Below are 22,179 nucleotides of genomic sequence, written 5' to 3' on the forward strand. Positions count from 1 at the left end.
ATTAGTGACTTATCACAAAGTGGAGCTGTCAAACTTGCTACATTAGCAGGAGAAGAAATGCCAAATTGGATTAGTGGGTGTCGATTAAAAAAGTATCATTTGTCACTAACACAGGATATGCTTCAACAAATCCATCAAGAAAAACAACGAATGAAAGAGAAACAGAGGGTACGAGAAGAGGCCCAAGCAGAAGCAAAAGAACGCATTTCAAAAAGAAGGCTTCTCCGACAACAACAACAATGTGGATCACCTTTGCGAATAAATGCTATTCGACCAATGAATTTTGGTGAAGACATAGTGGAGCCAATAATTGCAGTCAAAGTGGGTAGCAATCAAGTTGAATTGACGGCATTTCTTGATTCTGGAGCTCAAGCAAATCTGATCTCCTACAGATTATACAAACAGCTCAAGCCCAAAGGTCAACTACATCCTACTCCACAAGTGCTGGAAAGTAGTACATCACATTCGCTAAAAACATTGGGCTGGACTATATTGCATGTACAACTACATCAATATATTTACCCACAAAGGTTTTATGTGGTTGAGGATGAAAGCACACAACACCCCATGTTGTTGGGACAACCTTGGCAAAAAGGGTATAATGTGCAGATAGATTGGAATACGGATGCAGTCAAAATTCAGCATGCACACGAACAATAGGTGGTAGCCTTTGCTCAGCAACCTCGGAAGAACCAGATGGCAGCAACACAATCACTGAATAAAGAACCAAAAGGATGGGTTCCACTAAAGAGCAACACGATACCCATGGCGAACAAACAAAGAACTGCCAACCATGTTCACTACAAACATCTAACAACACAGACCACCGTGCAAAGATCAAAGTTAACAACATGCGAGAAACAAGTATGGGTGCGGAAGGATAGAGGTGACATGGTAGACACACCACGATACAACAGAAGAAGTCAACGGAAGCACACAGTTCAACCAAAAACCAAGGGAATAAAACATACATGGATCCCAAAGAGAATTCTTAGTAACAACTTAAATGCGACTCGCATTTGGATCCCGAAACCAAAGCAACAAGAACTCCCTTCAATACAAACAACATCGGCAAGCAGACATACACTACATATGATACCGGCAAACCGATCAATGTGGGTGGCAATCAGCAGCACAACAATGACAACTGCGAAAGTAGCAATGAACCTACAAAAACCTCCAAAACAAAGCTACAAATGGAAAGCAAAAGAGACAAATAATGTGGCCAATTCCGCCACGACAATTCTCTCCCAGGAGACAACCATGGCCATGTCGACAATCGTGGAAAACCAAGCAACTTTTGCAAGAAAGACAATCAAACAGCGAGCTGTAGAGTTACAACTTTTACTTGCAAAGAAACTCAGCCAACCAAATCAACAACAAACAGGAAACCTCGACAGCGAATGCCAATAAGCATCTTGCTTATACCCTCCTCTTGCACAACATTGATTTTTCCATGCATTGACCGAGTATGCATTATATAGGGCCACATTACACGGCTGAGCATTAGCACATTTTTTACTCCATGCACGGCACATACACCGAGGCAATACCTTGTCGTCCGAGAGGACTCCGGCTAGGAGGGGGGGTTAAACTAGAGCCTTTGCCATCAATTGCCAAATCAAGAACACTGCGTTTTAATGCTCAAGTTCGAAACAACACAGAGTACCTTTGAGCTCGCTTGTTCTACTTCTGGTTAGTAGAATTATTTAGTGGACCTGTATTTTTTTGATAAGTTGATGTCTTTATGTAGAAGACTCTATGCCATAGCATATACTAATAAGTTGCTGCAAGTCTTTGTGCGGTATTTTGTACCCAGTGCTCTGGCCTTTCTAATGAATGGCAAACTAGAGATTGTCAAGAATTTCTTGTTGAAGGCACTGCGGCTCCAATCTAATTGGGAGAAAAGAATTGATAACTTCAGTTTGGGAAAAGGTGCCATGCGTGCAAGTTTCAAGGTGCTCCATGATCCCATTCGGAACAATGACAAGATCATGGCCGACTTTGGGGAGAGCGCTATTGGAAGGGTGGCCCCTGTAGATTCTGGGTTTTGGTGGATCATTCTCCTGCGTGCCTACACAAAGTCCACAGGAGATCAAAGTCTTGCAGAAATGCCGGACTGCTAGCGTGGAATTTGTTTGGTTCTTAGTCTTTGCCTTTCGGAAGGTTTTGACACATTCCCAATGCTGTTGTGTATTGATGGTTGCTGCATGGTTGATAGCAGAATGGTAAGCAAATAGCTTAACCAGTACACACAATTTTCAATTTTCAGTCTTCTGCGTGCTAGGGAAGTGTGTTTTTGTGAATGCATTTGGGTTGAGGTGTGCATGCATTGGCTCGGGGTGAGTAGATGTGCTGTTTTCTATCTGTTTTTGTTGAGCCAGCAGAGGATCACACCCACAATTTTGCTCACACTCATCATTTTGTAACCATTGATTGTAATAAATGTCTCCCCGACATTAATTTTGATTTGAGCCATTCATTAAGTAACGGGACTCAATTGAGTTTCCAGCTTGTAATCCCGAAGTAATTTCACTTGCTGATGTAATTAGTTAGAGATGTTCTCACCTCCAAGGCTGAGGTATATAAGCCAAAGTTTTTGTAACCTAAGGGATTCAGATTATTAATCAAAGTGAGTTTTTGAGCGCCGTGACTGTGTCTGAGAGAGAGTGAGAGAGAGAGAGTCTTATCTACTTGCTACGCGAGCTACGGAGCCGCCATTGGAGAAGCGACACCGCCATTGTGTTAGCAATGGCGAGAGCTACGCACAGATACGAAGAGTGCACGCTATCGGCTTCTATGTGTGGTAAGTTCCTACGAGCTTCGGTGTGAGTTTTCTTCCAACTCGTGTGTCAGAATGGAGCGTGTAGCATATCTATAGAACCACAACGAGTAGAGCTACACATTGGTACCATCGGGGTCAAGTTTCGATCACCTGTATTTCTCGGCCTGTCTTCATACGCGTTTACCGCACGGAGTGATTATAGGTTGATTTTGCAGTTCAAGCCTTTAGGGTGTTGTTCTTACCTAGTGTATAGACTTCCCCTTGAGTTTGAGATCGATTCAATGATTCTAGATCCTGTTTCGTATAGCATTCGTTCGTAGTATGGATTTCAGTCACTTGCGTATTTTAGAACTTAGATTTGATTTCCTTAGTAGTGATTGTCATTAGAAGGTCGAGTAGGTGATTTGACACCCACCTAGTTGTTTCCGTGCGCCTGCGGGTCAAGCTCCGTCCTCGTCTGACAAATTCTGTTGTTGGTTGAGTTATCGCTATTGAGCTTCCGCTAGCGGCGTAACCGCCTTAACATTTGGCGCCGATGCCGGGGACGAGAGCCCTAAGTAGGTGACCTTAGACTAATCCTACGAGGTGAGTCGTATAAACTACTTTGTATACTTTAGTTAGAAAAGATCTAGGAGTGGTGGAGTCCGAAGATCTCGAGAGATACTAGGAAGTGGGGTATTCCTGGGTCTTCCGTGTTGACAGTATTTTTAGTTTAGCTTAGATTTGTTTGTTGTTTTGTTGGTGTTGAGTAGTTGTTGATAGAAGAAGAATTTTCTAGTCCGTGAGTGGCAATGGATCTCTTTAAAATCACAATTACCAAACCCATTTTATGATTAGGAATAGCTTAGGTAGGACTTCATTTGATCCTGATCTAGAGCTAGAAATCATTGGAGTATTTGCTTGATATGGTTGATTGCATGTTAGATCACTAAACCGTCGAGTTAGTAGTGAAACTTGCAATAAACAAAAGTCAGAGAAATTTTCTGTGTATTTGGGAGTTGCTGAGCACTAGAGACAGCTTTAGGAAGGATTCTGTGCCAAAAAACTGGAAATCTGCAACTTTAGACATCATATGCGTATGATGTCTAAATGACCAAACAGAAATTTTGACTTTACCAGAGTGTTCAAAAGGGGGGTTATACCCTAATTCCAACTTAAAACAAGAGCATTAACACTCACAGAAACCCAAAAAGACAAGTCGGAGTCCAAGAAACGCAAAAAATAGGAAATTTTGAATTCAGACCTTGTTTTTACATTCAAACCTTACAAAAACACTTGAAACTCAATTATAAACATTGGAGAAGGCTTAAAACCAAGAATAGTCAAAATCTGGGACAAAAGACATCATACGCGTATAATGTCTTTTAGCACATCCACTGCTTATTTTTGATATCTGACCTGACAAGATTATTACAAACACTGTAGAAAGCATAAATATCAAGTCTTGACCCAAATTGATGAAAAAGACATCATACGCGTATGATGTCTTTGACCTAATTTTGGACATATTTTGATACTTTGCCAACACAGATCCATTGTAATAGCTGTCTAGAGGTTATATTTCAAGTTTCATCCCATTTGGATCACAATTGACCCAAAACAAGTCAAAAGTGGAAAATTGCCAAGAAAAGCCTAAATTAGCCATAACTTGCTCAAACAGAGTTCAAACTGAATTTTGTGAGTAGACAGAGCATAAGGGGGCTACCGAGAGTGAGTATAACCAAAATTGTCCAAATCTGTGAAAAAAGACATCATACGCGTATAATGTCTTTTTCAGCATAATTGCAATAAAATTCTCACTTGATGAAACAGAAGTTGTCCAACTGACAAGATTAAACAATTGACCAAGTATCAATCGGTTTGGATCAATTCTGACCACAAAAACTTGGGAAAACAAATTGCCAAGACGGAAAAGTCAAAGTCCTTTAAGGGAATTGATGAATTTGAGATCGGGCAGGAATCTCCAGAATAACCAACCAAAACAAGGGGAACAAGTAAGTGTCATATCAACCGAGGGAAGTGTAAACCAAAGTTGGGTGCAACCATTAGAGCCGATCTTTGAAGGAAGTGTTTCTGATACTTCTTCGGAGAGATCTTACGAGATTTTCACCGAACACTTGGAACACTTGAACCTGAACAACAGAGAAAATATGGCAGCAGGATCATCAAACCCTTCCGCCACAATGAAGCTATTGTTCATAAAACACCAGTACGACAATGAGCAAGGTGCCAAGATCTACAAAGATGGAATGGACCGCTATTGTGTAAAAATAGAAGATAGACCTAGTGAGTTCAAGGACTTAGTGCCTGTGAGCTATAGCGGAGATAGATATCTAGATGACGAGGGTACCATGTACTTGGTAGTCCTAAACCCTAACATTGTGGACAAGTGGGGATTGATGGGCACCAAAGCCAAAGTAGATGAAGAACTCGAGGAGAAAGCACCAATAATGAACTTCCCTGATGCGAGGTGAAGAAGAGAGAATGAAACTACAAGGATCAACACTGATAACATCTATGTGGGGCTATACAAATATAATAATGGGGAGCAAGATCTCTATTATAGATGTGAAGAACCCTACACCGGAGAGTTGACAGACCAAAAAAGACTTTATGTCTTTACCTACACAGAGGGATCGGAAGTGAAAATTGCCGCTTACGACAAGTATGGGAGGCAATACTCAACAATGGGCAAGAAAGAATTAGAAGGATATACATACTTTGGGGGACCACTACATCAGTATTATGTTACTTCTAGCTCACAAAGACCAGCACCAACAAATGGAGTGCAAAACCCAATGACGACAGGAGGACAAAGAACTCAGGCTGCTGACTCTTTCAGTCAACCTCAGTACTCGAAGCCCGGACCAATGGGGTCATTACATTCCAGAGAGTCAATGGATACAAATCGAGGTAGTGCATTTCCAATCCCCACATATACCACTCCAGGCCCAAGGTTCGAAGCGGAACCATCACATTTACCTCCTAGTAGTAGATTCAGGGCAGGGGAACCGACAAGGGTAACCCATGAAGTCTATGATGCTAGAGAAAGCTTTAGCCGGGACACAGGAGCAATGAGATTGGTAGCAGACCAGAGACGTATGAGACCATTTCAAGTAGCCAAGTGTATGCCAAAGAAGTATGGTGGTTCAGGAGATCCGTATGCACACGTGTCACTCTTTAAGCAAGTCTTAAGAGCTGAGCAGATAACACATTTCCATACACAATACGAGGGATTTGGTCTTACTCTAGAAGGTACGGCATTGACATGGTTTCAACCACTGAACATAGGGGGATTCCATGACATTGACCATTTGCTAAGAGAGTTTGCTGAGGAATTCTCAAAACGAGGGATTAAGCACAATACGGTCTCACAAATATATGCTTTTAAACAGAGAGAACACGAAAAAGTGAAGGAAGCTTCACTTCGCTTCAAACAATACATTGAGAGATGTCCAATACGTGAACGACCACAAGATGACAGACTATCTGTTCTCTTTATTGAGGGACTGAGAAACGACACTCTCAAGAAGGACTTGCACTTGAAAGCTTGTACAAGTTTCGAGCAAGTAACGAGAGAGGCATTGTACTTAGTGGATAACTGTACGGTTTATGGAGAGGTGTCAGCGGATACAGATTTTGCATCCAGTAGCTCTTCCTTCGTAGCTAGCGAGACTACCACTAAAAATAATGTTCAAACAACAACCATGCCGAATGTAGAGCAAATGATAGAAGAGGCTCTAAAAAGGATGGCACCATTCCAAAAACCATTGCCAAAACCACTGAAATGGTGTGCTATTGAACAAAAATGGACAAACCACCCAACAGAGGAGTGCTATTACAACAAGGGGTATGTAAGGGAGCGTCAGTATGCACCTCCTGCTCAATTAGCACCACCTCAGATACATCCAGTACCTCGATACCCAACGAGAAATGTACCAGAACCTATGGGGATAGAAAGACCGCAACCGGTATTGGGACAACAACCACCTTTACCAGGAGCAAGACCAGTGGGCATTAGATATGCACCAACCTTAGAGAATCAGGAAGAACAAGCCTTAGTGCCTGTTCAAGCCTATTATGAAGAATCTGGTGCACACATGTCTCCAACTGTGTATTACCCACCAGAAGAACCCAAACAACCAGAACTATGGGGCATGATTCGGAATGTTGGAACACCAACAATTACAAGTGCTTCTGATGAAGAGAGATACAATTTGGATGCAAGAACATTGATGTTCATAGCTCATGGAGGGTTAACAGGACAAAGACCATCCTATCCACAAAGGACGAATCAAGTGGGACCAAGACCAGCACTAGGACCCTGTTACAAGTGTGGAGGTGACCATCTGATGAATGTTTGTCCACATACGGAAATCATTAGAATTAACGCTTATTGCACTGAGTGTGGGGTTACTCACTTCATTGAGGATTGTTCAAAGAATCCAAACAAAGTGCAAAAGACGACATTGAATATGCTAGAAACTATTCCTACCAGCAGTGGGTCTGAAAATGAAACTCTGATACCAACGCAAGTTGTTACTAGAGCTCAAGCTAAGAAAACCACTAGAGAACCTGAGAATGGAAAGTTAGCGACTGAAGTGGTTAGTCAAGGACCGCGGAGTCAGAGAAACACATGGAAAGCTAGAAAAGCACGCATGAAGTTGAGAAAAGAACGTGAAGACGCTATTCTAGCTGAGGAACTAAAGTGAACTAAAGATAGATTAGAAAAACTTGAGAGTCAAAACGGAAAATGAGAGATGATCCCGGAAAGAACGAAACAAAAGAGTATCAAAGAAACAACGAGCTTAAGCTCAGGGGGATCAGTGCTAGTCAACAAAGTACACGAACCATTGGACGCACTGATGAGAGCTTACGAAGCTAGGTTAAAGACCAACCAAACACAAGAACAGAGGTGGATGACATACCCAAACGCGGAATTGGAAAAGCAGAGACTTGAAATGTGCCAGAGAATAATCGAGACTGCACAAGCCTTATTAGAACCACCAAGAGAAACAATGAATTGTGGAACGGAAAACCCAATTCAGCAAGAGACTATCATTTCACGGGTAGCTGAAAAGATTCCCAGTGCACAAAAGCCTAAAAATACACACAAGGATGACCGCATAGTGTTGAACACAACCGATCAGGAGATAGAGAGTTTTCATCCAGTCATACAAAGGTCTTACGGAAGAGATGAGGATTACAATGAATTTTGGAAACAAGTGAGAGAGGCAAACTTTGCAAACGAGCTAAGTTGCCAAGCTAATCAGACAAATTGGGAAAAGGACATCAGGAATCCTCCCATAGTGGAATTTGAGGCAGGATCTCAAGTGGACTTGGATCTGCAATCTTACTGGGGAGATGGGGGCTCAGTTAGAACAATGGAGAGCAAACCTCATTCACTGAATACCTTACCTTCATACTTAGGAGAGTATGAAGCAAAATCCGAGATTAGAGCACTTCCCTCACGAAGAATCTCATCAGAAAAAGTCATGGACTCGCAAGGATTGATAGAGATCTTGTCAACACCAGTGACATGCACTATCACTCTAGTTGAGCTTTTGAGGCTAAGACCACATATATGGACCACTGTAGGAAAATTCTTGGAGAAATTTGGGATAAAAGACCCAACATCGAGACTGCAAGAGGGTATACAAGAGCTGAGTAAACCACAAAAGAACGCTAAGCTTGTACCCTTAAACAAGGTCGGAGAGTATTGCGAAGGTGAAGAGGGGAATACAACCTTACCAGTTGAATTCCAAGGAGTGAACACGATGGCAATACTAGACAACGGAGCTGGGGTAGCCATTGCTACAAAAGAAATCTGGAAAAAATGGGGGAAACCAGCAATAAGGAAGACTAGGTTGAAACTCCAATTAGCAGATGGACACATGGAGAAACCTATGGGGTTATTAGAGAAAGTCGTAGTGACTTCTTGCGGCATTGAATACGAACATACTTTTGCTATTGTCGATTTTGGCAAGGAGAATAACTATGATATCATATTGGGAAGACCATTCATGAGACAGTTGAAAATGGTCCAAGATTGGGGCTACAATCACATATACCTGAGAAATATGGAAACCACTACACGTGTGAACCTGAGAGACCATAGCTACAAAGATGTGAACCGAACACCGGTAGAGGAGTTTGATTCAGCTACTTTGGCGGGATCCGAATTTCCAGCTTGGTTAGGTAAGCCCAAGGAGTTATGGATGTGTGGAGCCTCGAAATGTGGAAGTCTGAGGCGAGAAGAATATGTTTTAGAAAGGGCCATCGAAGACGAAACTTATATAGGAGAACCCTTTCCAGAGGACACACTTGAACCATTAGAATGGACACACATTCTAGCAACCCTAGATGTTTGTGCAATTCCGGATGGTCCCACAACGAAATTTTGCGACAAGGACGGGTACGACGTGGTTCCGTACTTCATGTTGAGAACTGTACTCGAAAAAGAAACTGAAAAGAACGATACACTGGAAAAGGAAGATGAAGAGGAGGTGTTTCACGACATTCCCGATCATCATGAGTGGGGAAATGAAGCAGACAACGAGTCAACGGACAATTCAAGTGGAAACGTAGAAACTATAACGGATGTCCGATTTTATGATTTTCCGAACCAAACTAAACAACGCCAGAAACGCTATAGAGCAAAGAGAAAAACAAAGGGGGTTAGAACCAATCCGATGCCTAGAATAAGAGGAAAAAATCAATTCCTAATGCTAGTAAAGGCGGAAGATTGTGTTAAGGACAAGATTTCTGGAAGAATGAGAGGCAATGATCAAAAGAGCTTACGAAAAGACAAAAGAAGCTCAAGAAATCAAGTTCAAAGGAATGAAACGAAAACTGAAACAGAAAAATCAGAAAAGAACAAGCGCAACAGAGAACACAAGGAGTCCAAGTTAGAACGTAGAAGCAAGTACAGAGAGCTCAAGAAAACTCTGAAAGAAGTTTGGACGACTGAAATTGAGAGTGGAGAGGACGAAAACGCCAAAATCAAGGAAAACATGGATGTTCCCTCTCACTACAGGAAATTCACAATAGAGGATAGGAAGGTGGTATTAACCCAACCTATTCGAGAGAGAAGGGAGAACGAATCTTATGACGGACCGGAGGATGCAAAAAAAGTGGATTTAGCAGCTCCAGGTGAGACACCTAGACTGGTGTACATAGCCACAGATTTGTCTCCAGGCGAGGAAGAGAGACTTTTGAGTCTTCTCAGAGAGTACAGGGATGTGTTTGCATGGTCTTATAAGGACTTAAAGGGAGTTGACCCATCGATATGCCAACACACAATCCCACTAAAACAAGACGCAAAGCCTAGCAGACAGAGACCATACACATATAATGATACGTTTGCTAAGCGAATCAAAGAAGAGATAGATAAGCTAATGGAAGCTGAATTCATATACGAGATTGAACACACCGATTGGGTATCTCCGATTGTGGTAGTACCCAAGAAGAACGGAAAACTCCGAGTGTGTGTCAACTTAAAGAAAGTGAATGCTGCAACAATCAGGGACAATTATCCCCTGCCAATAACTGATCATGTTCTAGAGCGTGTATCAGGGAAAACAACATACTCTTTTCTTGATGGTTTTTCAGGATATAACTAGCTAGCCATAGCACTGGAAGATCAACACAAAACAGCTTTTGCAACGGAGTGGGGAATTTATGCTTATCGGGTTATGCCTTTTGGTCTAACCAATGCTCCCGCAACCTTCCAGAGGCTGATGACGCATGCTTTCAAAGAATACTTAAGGTTGTTTCTAGAAATATACATGGATGACTTATGTGTACATTCTCTTCTGAGAGATGAGCATCTAGAACACCTAAGAAAAGTATTTGAGAAATGTAGGACATATCGCATTTGTCTCAATCCTGAGAAATGTGTGTTTATGGTCCGACAGGGCAGAATTCTGGGACATATTGTCTCACAAAACGGAATAACCACGGATTTAGAGAAGATAAAAGTTATAGTGGATATGCTTAGACCAACCAATGCGAAACAAGTACAGAGCTTTATGGGACATTGCGGATATTATAGACGATTCATTTACATGTACGCTATAATAGGCCAACCACTTTACAGGCTAATAGTGAACTTTGAATGGACAGAGGAGTGTGAGGAATCATTCAAGAAATTGAAGGAGGCACTCATTACTGCTCCAGTCTTGAAATCACCAGATTGGGAGAAGATATTCCATGTGCATATAGATGCTTCGGCATATGCAGTAGGATGCATTCTGGCTCAGCCAGAAGAAGGAAACATGGATTTTCCTATCTGTTACGCCAGTCGACAGCTCAACGATGCAGAGAAGAATTACACCACAACAGAGCGAGAAGGATTAGGAATGATATATGTTGTGAAGAAATTTCGGCATTATCTTCTAGCCAACAAGTTTGTGTTTTTTACGGATCACCAAGCCTTGCTCTACCTAGTGAATAAACCATGCAATACCGGGAGAATAGTGAGATGGTTCATTATCTTACTGGAATTCGACTTCACGGTAGTAGTAAAGAAAGGAAAAACACATCTTAGAGCTGATCACCTTTCGCGATTGACGAATGGAGAAGACCCTATAGGAGTAGATGACGACATGCCTGACGCATACTTGTTCAACATAGAAATGATACCGAAGTGTTCTCAAAATGTCGTTAGCCTATTAACCTATGGAGGAGAGTTTGATAGAAGAGAATACAACCAGAAACATATTGCTATTCAGCAATCCAAGAATCTTCAATTAGTTGCAGGAAGGTTGTATCAATTGGGAAATGATCATGTTTTAAGACTATGCATCAATCCTGAGGAATATAATATATATCTGCGCGAAGCACATGTTCAAGAATGTGCATTTCATTGTTCAAGAAGGAACACATATAGGAATTTGTTACAATTGGGAGTCTATTGGCCAGGAATGAAAGAAAGCGTACATGAATATGTCACTGTATGTATTGTATGTTCATCAAAACCGCCAGCAGAGTATTCGACATTATAACAGATAATGATCGCTCCAGAATGGAGTCAGTATATTGTTGAATATCTCACAAATAGAACTTTCCCAGAAGGAACGTCAAAAGCTCGTCAGAAATATGTAGAGACAGAAGCTAGAGATTACGCTTTAATAGGAGATCAACTCTATAAGAGAGGTAAAGACAACCACCTTAGGATTAGCGCATCAGAGACTGAGTATGTGATAATACTAGAGCAAGCTCATGGAGGAGTAGGTGGAGGCCATTTCTCAGGTGATAAGACAGCAAAACTTGTCTTAGCCGCAGGAATATGGTGGCCAACATTACATATGGACGCTGAGGAATACGTTAAACGGTGCGATGACTGTCAGCGGACCAAAGTACCACTTAAAAGAGATGATATGCCGCTTAGACCAATGATGGGGGCAAGAGCTTTTGCAAAATGGGGGATTGATTATGTCGGACCCATTTCACCTCTTGCATATAAGACTCATGCACAATACATCGTTGTGGCTACAGACTATCTAACAAAGTGGGTCGAAGCAAAGGCAACTCAAAAAGCGGATACCAGGACCACGGCACAATTTCTATATGAATACGTCTTTGTACGATATGGATTGCCAATAGAAATTGTGAGTGATCGAGGCACACATTTTATAAATGAAGTGATAGAGATCCTTCTAGATGAATTCATGGTAATCCATAGGAAATCAGCTCCGTATCATCCACAAGCAAACAGACAAGTTGAAGCAACAAACAAAACCATATGCACGGTCCTCACGAAGATTGTATCTGAGTCGAGAACTGACTGGGACCAGAAGTTGCATTCAAAATTATGGGCATATAGGGTAGCATATAAAACATCAATAGGAACGACCCCATATAACATGGTTTTTGGACTAAATGCTATCTTACCAATAGAATTCTTGATTTCAACCTTAAGGGTGGCTAAGGATCTAAAGTGGACAGGGCACGAGCTTTCTGATAGAATAGATGACCTGGAAAAGTTAGACGAGCTTCGCTTAAAAGCAGTAGCTTCTATCTACGCTCAAAAAAGGCGAAAAAAAGATTTTTTTGATTAGCATGTGCGGACTAAAGAGTTTAAGGTTGGGGACTATGTCCTAGTTTACACTCTGAAACAGCATGCTAAGAAGCTTAAAAAGTGAGGGATGGGACCTCTGGTGATTAAAGATCTATCACCAAGTGGAGCCGTCAAGCTTGCTACATTAGACGGAGAAGAAATGCCCAATTGGATCAGTGGATGCAGAGTGAAAAAGTATCTTTTGCCGCTAACCCAAGACATGCTTCTCAAAATACATCAAGAAAAGCTGCGTGTCCAGAAAAAGAAAATGATTTTGGAGGAAGCGCAAGCCGAGGCGAAGGAAAGAATGGAGAAAAGAAGACTACTACGTCAGAAACAGCGCAATGAAGGAGCAATACGAATAAACGCAGTCAGTATAACAGAAATGGATAATGACAAAGAAGAACCCATCATTGAATGCAAAGTAGGAACCAACCAAATCAAAGCCAGAGCACTATTGGATTCAGGAGCTCAAACTAACCTACTTTCACTCAGTTTGTATAGACAATTAACAAATGACACTAAACTACAAACTGCCAAGCAAGAGTTAAAGAGTTACTCTGAGAATTCAATCAAAACTGTCGGATGCACAGTTTTACATATACAGATTAACCAGTATGTGTATCCTCATATGTTTTACGTGGTTGAAGACCAAGCTACACAACATCCATTATTGCTAGGACAACCATGGCAGAAGCAATACAATGCAATGATTGACTGGAGTTCTAAATCAGTGCTTATCAAATACGAAGGTGGAAGTCAATCAGTGAAGTTCACCAAAGGATCAGAGACAACTCCAAAGGAAGAATCCAAGAACAAAGGTAAACAACAACCAGAGAAAAAGAAGAAGCAATGGCAACCAAAAGTTTCTATACAACTGGATTGCTCTTCGACGAGGAACTCTAAACATTGGATAAGGAAGACAAGCAATAATATAACAGCTCGAACTTGGGAAAAAACGGAGTCAAAGTTGGTATGGAGACCAAAAAAGGTTGTGCCAGAGAACACAAAGGTGGAAAACAGAGTCTTCAATACCAGACAACAGAGTGATTCCAGACAATCAAGGACAGTGAAACAGATCTGGATTCCAAAGAAGTTCATGACGGCACAAAGCTATAGCAAGCAAATTTGGATCCCAAAGATTTGTAAACAGGAACTCCCTTCAGTACAATCAACGGAAACTCCTAGGTATTTCAAGTCGAGGAAATCAACACAAAGAACAAAGCAGGTTTGGGTCGCAAAGAGTTTGTGGCAAGCACAAGTGAAGCGGAAGCAGATTTGGATTGTAAAAAAGAACAACAAAGTAAAGAAGAATCCATCTACTGATTCTACTACCGAAGTGCCAAAACCAACCCAAAACCCGACCACCAATCCTTCAATCAAACAAAGAGCAGCTTTATTGGAAAGACTGTTGTATCATCGCTCTACAATTGCATTGGGAACTTATGACCAAAACAACTACAATGCTTCGCCCACAGACACTTCATAGTCGTCCGGGAGGACTCAGACTAGGAGGGGGGGAGGTATACAGGTATACAGGAGTTATAAAGCAGCTACAAGCGCCAAAAACAAAGAAAAACAAAAATTATATTACAAGGGCAGTGTCTTACATGATTTTGCAATTTTTATGTTTAATTGCGGATATTGATTATATTTATGCCCTTATATACCTTGTTTTGCAACAAGAAGAGATCAAATGATGAATTTGGTTCTCTAGACGTGTAAATATCACTAAATAAGAGTGTGTTTGGAGCTAAAAAGTGGTAATCCAAGTCCAGAAATCACAAATAAGTGTATATTCATATACACAGGGTTACCAGCTATTTATCGTGTATGTTTGGAATTTTTTGGCTTCAATTTGCTATTTTCCTTTATTTTTTATGATTTTCTTGATAAAAGTAAAAGAAAAATAAAAAAGCAGGTGAAACGAGATCAGAAAAAAGAAAAGAATAGATGGTGATGATCCTAACGACAAGGGCAACCCATGGTAAAAATTGAGTACAATTCGGGAAAAGTTGTGGAAAGCCCGAAATGACAGAATTTTGGCAAAGTGGACAGATTTCTCAGAAACAGGTCAAACGGAGTCTAAATTGAGAAATTTCAAATCCTAAAGTGCATTTCACGACGAGATAGGAGCACATGTCAAATTTGGTAACAAGTGATCCGGGAAGTCCGAAGTTAAGTATTTTTCACATCACTTTCAAGCTCATTTCCACTATTACCTTCTTGGAGAGAGCAAAGAGCACACAGGAGCATCCAACCTTCTATAGCCTTCTACGACTGCTACGAGAGATCAGAGGACACCAGACATGAGAGGTAGACTCGTTGCCATAAGCTTTTGATGCTTATCATTAACTTTTGTTGCGAAAACTGACCAAAACCAAGAAACAAGAGCAGACGGGGAATGCGGTAGAATGCTAGGTAGTGGCACAACCGCCTAACCAAACCTTGCAAGAACTTATAGGTGGGTTACCCTAGTATAGAAGATAGGTTTCTAACACTTAAAGCTCGAGAAAGAACGACTGGAAAAACCCTAGGTCAACAGAGCCTGCAAGAGGCAAACAGGAAAAAGTTGTCGAAACGACACAAAACTTCTCAGGAATCTCAACAACATCGAGGGCAATGCAACCATGGAGTATCTCCAGGTTTGGACCACCAAAAGTGGGTCAAAACAACCGATTCGACGACAGACACACAAAGCGTCATTTTGGCATAACGGCTGAAATTGACGACCGAATGAAATGAAACTTCACAAGCAGCTTCAAATATACATGGATGACTTATGTTTGCAAGCAAAACCCAAAAGAAAGCTGATTCACTTACCGATGGTGAAAAAGACGCTTTCGGGCAACCAAAAGGAGAAAGATGGAGAACGGGGAGCCAAAGTCAAGTTCAACCAAATAGATGGCTTCACAACATATCCAATGAGCTGGAAATGCAACTCTCGAGAAGAAAAGTTGAAGAAATTCAACTCCAAGGCAAAAAGACGACTTCGGAGACTGAAATGCCTATAAGGGGGCTTTTTAGCTAAACCGATGACTTTTTAAGTTGAAAACTAGTTAGCAGGGCTTAGGGCACTAGCATAAAGCATTCTTTGCACAAAAAGACCAACATTTCAAGAAAAGACATCATACGCGTATGATGTCTCACAGCATGAATTTCACATCCATTTCAACATTTGAGTGCATAGCCTCATTCCACATGTTAATCACATCCTATGAACCAAGTATCATGAGAATTGGAGTTAGAAAACCCAAGGAAAACCAAAAAGACGCAAAGTAGGCCATAAAATTGATTTTTGGTCCTAATTTTGTCAAAATAATTCCAAACTCATTGAAACTTTGTAGGATTGTTGATTAACACACCTACAAGCTATCTGGAACCAAAAAGCACCATTTTGACACAAAAGACATCATACACGTATGATGTCTATCTGCACTTACAGAGCCAAAACTGCTCATTTGTCATCATACATCCATTATATATATCTAATACATGCTACATATGAAATTTGGAACCATTTGGTCAAGAGGATCACCCCATTAGCCCAATTGAGGGAAAATCCTTCACCTAAAGCCTATTTTTGGCCCAAATCCAACATACTCAAGTCCAAACCAAGATTTGAGTAGATATAGTCCTTCACTACTACATGGGGAGTCCACGAACCAATCCCATGCAAAATTGATGAAAAAGACATCATACGCGTATGATGTCTCACTATGTGATTTTGCCACCTCAGGGCTTCAACCACCAAACAGAAGTGATCTACATGCCATTTGAAAGTGAACCACCAAGTTTTATCCAATTTGGATCATAAAATCCAAATCCCTTTCAAAATTTTGCCAAGAGCCGGAACTGGACTAAACTGGCCAAAACTTGACCAAATGGGATCCAAACTCAAATCCAAGCATATGATACTCATGTATACACTATCAGCTACAAGCACAACCAATATGAAGTCATTTTGTCTCCAGCATTTTGAGCCCATTTTGCATATTTTTTCACCTACCTTGCATCCTTAGGCCCTGAATAGCTCATGTTTCAATTTTCAAGTCATTTGGATAGTTAAAAGCTTCATTTCGACTTTCAGTACTAAAAAGACGCTAACTTCTGAAATTGGAGTTACAGGATCCATAGATTCCGCCAAGTTATCGGCAACGAAGAGAAAAAGACCGACAATCAAAGATGCTCTTGCAGAAGCGAAACCCTTTGACATTCCAGCAGAAACCCTCAAGCCAACCAAAACTTGGGTGGAGGAAGCAGTATTGGAGAAAGAGGAAATAAATATCTACCAGGGGACTTTTAGAGATCCTCAAGGGCAAGCGGTGGATGTACCGATGATCCCACAGGAATTGGTAGATTATAGCAGGTTAGAAGATATCAGCAGGTACCTGGAAAGGGCAGACTTGCACAGTTTTTTCACCTCGAGACCATCAGGTGTGGATACAAGAAGAGTGTACGAGTTGGCAACATCCATTCAGAAGGATGGAAAAGCCACATTGACAGCCATGGATGGAGAGAAAGTAGAAGTACAGATCACTCCACAGTTCATTGCAGACGCATTGAAGCTGCACAACAAAGGGAGCTCTGTCAGGGAAAGAAGGGAGGCCATAGAGGTCTATGGATCCAAGAAACAGAATGAAACCTATGGAGATATGGCGGACCAAAGAGCGGCAACCCTTTGCCGACTGTACAACCAGCTTCTCCATGTTTGCAGTAAAAGACCGCAAAAGTATATGACACCGCCCCATGCCATTGTGACCACCATCACATGGGCATTAAAGAACAATATGCCAAAAGAGGTGAATTACGCTCAACACATCCACGAGCAAGTAATTGCCATGCACAACGAGAAGCCAAAGTACATAGGAGGAGCGGAAATTCTGACAAGAATAGCTTATGAAGCTATTGGAGCTAGAGATCAGTGGCCAAAGGTTCCCTCCCAGAATGAGTGGCTTAGAGAAGCCGACGAGGAGGAAGAATAGCCCGAAGTATCCAAGAGGGCGTCCACAAGAGCACGCCGGAAACTAGAAATAATTTCAGAACCTGAAGAGGAAGTGGACGAGCCGCTTATAAAGAAAGTAAAGAAGAAGGTTGCTCCCAAGCAAACCAAGAGTCAGAAAGTGGCAAGAATGGAAAGACTAGTGGAGCAGTTTAGAGCAGAAAGAGCTCTAAAGGGTGACTTTGAAGAAAAGTGGGTGCCAGACCCCACTAAAGTCGGAGCTAGCTCAACCAGGCCACATATTGATCAATACGATCAATATATTAAAGCTTATGAGGAGTCAGAGGCTATTCTGGAGCAGCAACCTGTCGAGCCATACACTGAAGAGGAGGTACAACAATTAAAAGCTGAGCTGAAAAAAGACGACAAGGGGAAAAGGAAAGTAGATGAGTCTACTAAGCCTCAAGAGATAGACGGGCAAGCCGACAAAGGGAAAGCCAAGGAAGCCGAGGACAGATATCCCTCTATGACTGATGTACCAAGCCCGAAGAAGACGGGAAAAATTGTGGAAGAGACCACAGTAGAGGTGGACACAGATGTTATGGAAAAGCCAGAAGTTGAGACCAAAGAAAAGAAGATAGATCCAGTTCAGCAAAAGAGAAATGATTATGAGGATCTGGTAGCTATAGGATACAGCAAAGAAGAGGCCCTTGAGGCATTTTATGGGATCACCCTACAAAAACAAGATGAACGGAGAGGGACGGAGGAAAAAACAAAGAGTACAAAAGAAAGTGAAGAGAAACTGGACGAACCGAAAGCACTAGAAGAGCCAAAGCCAGTGGAGGTGGGGGCAGAAAGAGCTTTAGAGTTGACAGATGAAGATGAAAAAGACATGCACGTGGTGCATGAACTGCTCAGCAAGATAAAAGAAAGATCCAAGGCAAAGGAAGTAGAGATGGAGACAGCCAAACAAAGGGAAGCGGAGTTGTAGAGGAAATTAGAGAATGCTATGACTGAATCTGAAAGTCATAAAGCATCACTCTATGACGCAGAAAACGAGAGAGACGGCTTGATACTCCAGCTAGCCGAGGCTTCAAGAGAAGTAACAAGTGCACAGGAAGCAAGGGAGCGGATAGACGATGACTTGGAGGCGGCTAAGGATGAGCTCATTGAGCTAAGGGAGAGAGTCGAGCTCCAAGAAAGAACAATCACTAGACTCAGGACTACCCCTAGAGCTAGCAGAGCAGGAACCGAACAAGAGGGAGCTATCATACCAGCTTTGGAAGACCAGGTCCGAATCTTACAAAGAGAGCTGAGATTAGAGCAAGTGCAAAGGTTGCACATTGCAGAGGGATCATTGGCCGCAGAGGAGAGGCTCACATTAGAAAATCAAACACTATGGACAGAGAATGAGGCCCTCCGCGCTCCAAGATCTACAAGAGCAACAAAGAAGAGAGACAGAGACACCACAAGAAGAATCAGGTGGAGCAGCCATAGAGCTACCAGAAATTGGAGAGGCAACCACAATTGAAGATCCAGCCCCATTGGCTTAATTATCCCAGGATGCCAGGACCAAAGGCAGGAGAGAGAATAGGTAAAGCCTACATGGTGAAAACCCTAACGGGCACCATCAAGCTCTTTACTGGCTCTCCTGACCTTTCATGTCAGATGCTCAAGAAAATCTGCAAGACTCTCTTAGCTTGCATTGAAGTGTTCGCGCCAGATAAAGCCACGACCTCGAGTCTACTATCGACGGCCGACACGGTGACTGATATGATGTACGATCTTTCATTGCAGCCTTCTCCAAAAGTGTTACACCTCCTATACCAAAGGATTATGTTTTTGCCTAGCTTCCACATGCAAACATTTGAAGAAGCTTTCTACACCGGCTTTTTCACCCACGAAAGCAAAATATTCGGCCCAACCTTGACCATCGGCAACCTACGATACAAATCACATTTGCAGATGCTCAAGACGACAGGACTTTATTGACCAAGCATAAAAGTCATGTCAGGGACGACATGAACGCGGAGGGGGGGAGTGTTGAGCCAGGAGAGGATCACACCCACAATTTTTCTCACACTCATCATTTTGTAACCATTGATTGTAATAAATGTCTCCCCGACATTAATTTTGATTTGAGCCATTCATTAAGTAACGGGACTCAATTGAGTTTCCAGCTTGTAATCCCGAAGTAATTTCACTTGCTGATGTAATTAGTTAGAGATGTTCTCACCTCCAAGGCTGAGGTATATAAGCCAAAGTTTTTGTAACCTAAGGGATTCAGATTATTAATCAAAGTGAGTTTTTGAGCGCCGTGACTGTGTCTGAGAGAGAGTGAGAGAGAGAGAGAGTCTTATCTACTTGCTACGCGAGCTACGGAGCCGCCATTGGAGAAGCGACACCGCCATTGTGTTAGCAACGGCGAGAGCTACGCACAGATACGAAGAGTGCGCGCTATCGGCTTCTATGTGTGGTAAGTTCCTACGAGCTTCGGTGTGAGTTTTCTTCCAACTCGTGTGTCGGAATGGAGCGTGCAGCATATCTATAGAACCACAACGAGTAGAGCTACACATTGGTACCATCGGGGTCAAGTTTCGATCACTTGTATTTCTCGGCCTGTCTTCATACGCGTTTACCGCACGGAGTGATTATAGGTTGATTTTGCAGTTCAAGCCTTTAGGGTGTTGTTCTTACCTAGTGTATAGACTTTCCCTTGAGTTTGAGATCGATTCAATGATTCTAGATCCTGTTTCGTATAGCATTCGTTCGTAGTACGGATTTCAGTCACTTGCATATTTTAGAACTTAGATTTGATTTCCTTAGTAGTGATTGTCATTAGAAGGTCGAGTAGGTGATTTGACACCCACCTAGTTGTTTCCATGCGCCTGCGGGTCAAGCTCCGTCCTCGTCTGACAAATTCTGTTGTTGGTTGAGTTCTCGCTATTTAGCTTCCGCTAGCGACGTAACCGCCTTAACAGTTTTCAAGTGACGATGTTGTATGACTACCAGGGTATATATGGTTATCCGATAGAGATCCAGGCTCTTTTTTACATGGCTTTACGATCTGCCAAATTAATGCTGAAACCCGAAGGGGACGGAAAAGAATTGCTTGAGAGGGTTGAAAAGCTATTGCAAGCGTTGAACTATCATATACGATCATATTTTTGGCGCGACTTTGAGCAATTGAATAATGTGTACAGGTATAAAACCGAGGAATATTCTCATACTGCTCTCAACAAGTTCAATGTGATACCATACTCTATCCCAGACTGAGTCTTTGATTTTATTCCAATGAAAGGGGGCTATTTCATTGGAAATGTTAGCCCAGCAAGGATGGATTTCAGATAGTTTTGTTTGGGCAATTGCATTGCAATTCTTTCATCATTAGTGACACACGAGCAAGAGATGGGTATCATGGATTTGCTGGAGGAGAGGTGGCCTGATTTGACTGGGGAAATGCCAATAAAAATTGCTTATCCTACTTTAGAAGGCCATGAATGGAGAATTATGACAGGTTGCGATCCCAAGAACACAAGATGGAGCTATCATAATGGAGGCTCGTGGCTGGGTAAGCATTTCTTAGACTTCAGCTTGCTGAATTTCCTCTTTTCAACTCAGACTGACATTGATTATCTTTCCCGCTTTATTTTGGTTTGCAAACAGTGCTTATATGGCTCTTCACAGCAGCTTGCATCAAAATAGGCAGATCGCATATGGCGAGGAAAGCCATGGAGCTTTTGGAAAGCAGGATTTCCAAGGACCATTGGCCAGAGTACTATGATGGTACGTTTGGTAGGTATATTGGTACATTTACAAAGCAATTCCTAACTAAATTGAGTTCCAGTGTTAGAAGCACATCATGCTGATGAATCTAGAAGTAGTTCTTTTTCAATGGTCGTGGTCCCGGGCCCTGGCTGGTTTGTGGATGAGATTATAACTTACAAACGTCCAACCCTTATCCAATGTTGTGTCCTTTCCATCCATCGAGACAGGAAGGAGGTTGATGAGTGTGAATTTGTCTGAAATTGTTGGAGAGAGGCAGAATTGATGCGATTCCCTTAGAAGCGAGTACAAGCATCAGTTTTCAAAAAAAGGGGAATTATATGTGTGTATTTTTCTGAGGACATTAATAGAGAGGTAGGATTGACGGATTCCCTTAGAGGCGAGGACAGGCATCACTTAAGGGGAATTACATGTGTGTGTTGTTCTCAGGACATTAATAGAGAGGTAGGATTGACGGATGCCCTCAGAGGTGAGGACATGCATCACTTAAGGGGAATTGTATGTGTATATTGTTCTAAGAACATAATTGAAATTTTCCCCTGCATGGTGAATGTTGGATTGTGTCCAATAGCCCTTCCTAGAGGAAGGGCACTCGTGAGAGTTGCC

The 22,179-nt window shown here is 41.9% G+C and overlaps 1 pseudogene; it reads left to right on the plus strand.

Annotated features, from left to right (window-relative positions):
• The first annotated feature begins 1,739 nt into the window (after positions 1 to 1,739).
• LOC147452048 (putative alkaline/neutral invertase B) lies at positions 1,740 to 21,813 on the plus strand (annotated as a pseudogene).
• The last annotated feature ends 366 nt before the right edge of the window (positions 21,814 to 22,179 follow it).

This window comes from Adiantum capillus-veneris, chromosome 8 (assembly GCF_014529385.1).
Source record: "Adiantum capillus-veneris isolate H3 chromosome 8, ASM1452938v2, whole genome shotgun sequence".
NCBI lineage: Eukaryota > Viridiplantae > Streptophyta > Polypodiopsida > Polypodiales > Pteridaceae > Adiantum > Adiantum capillus-veneris.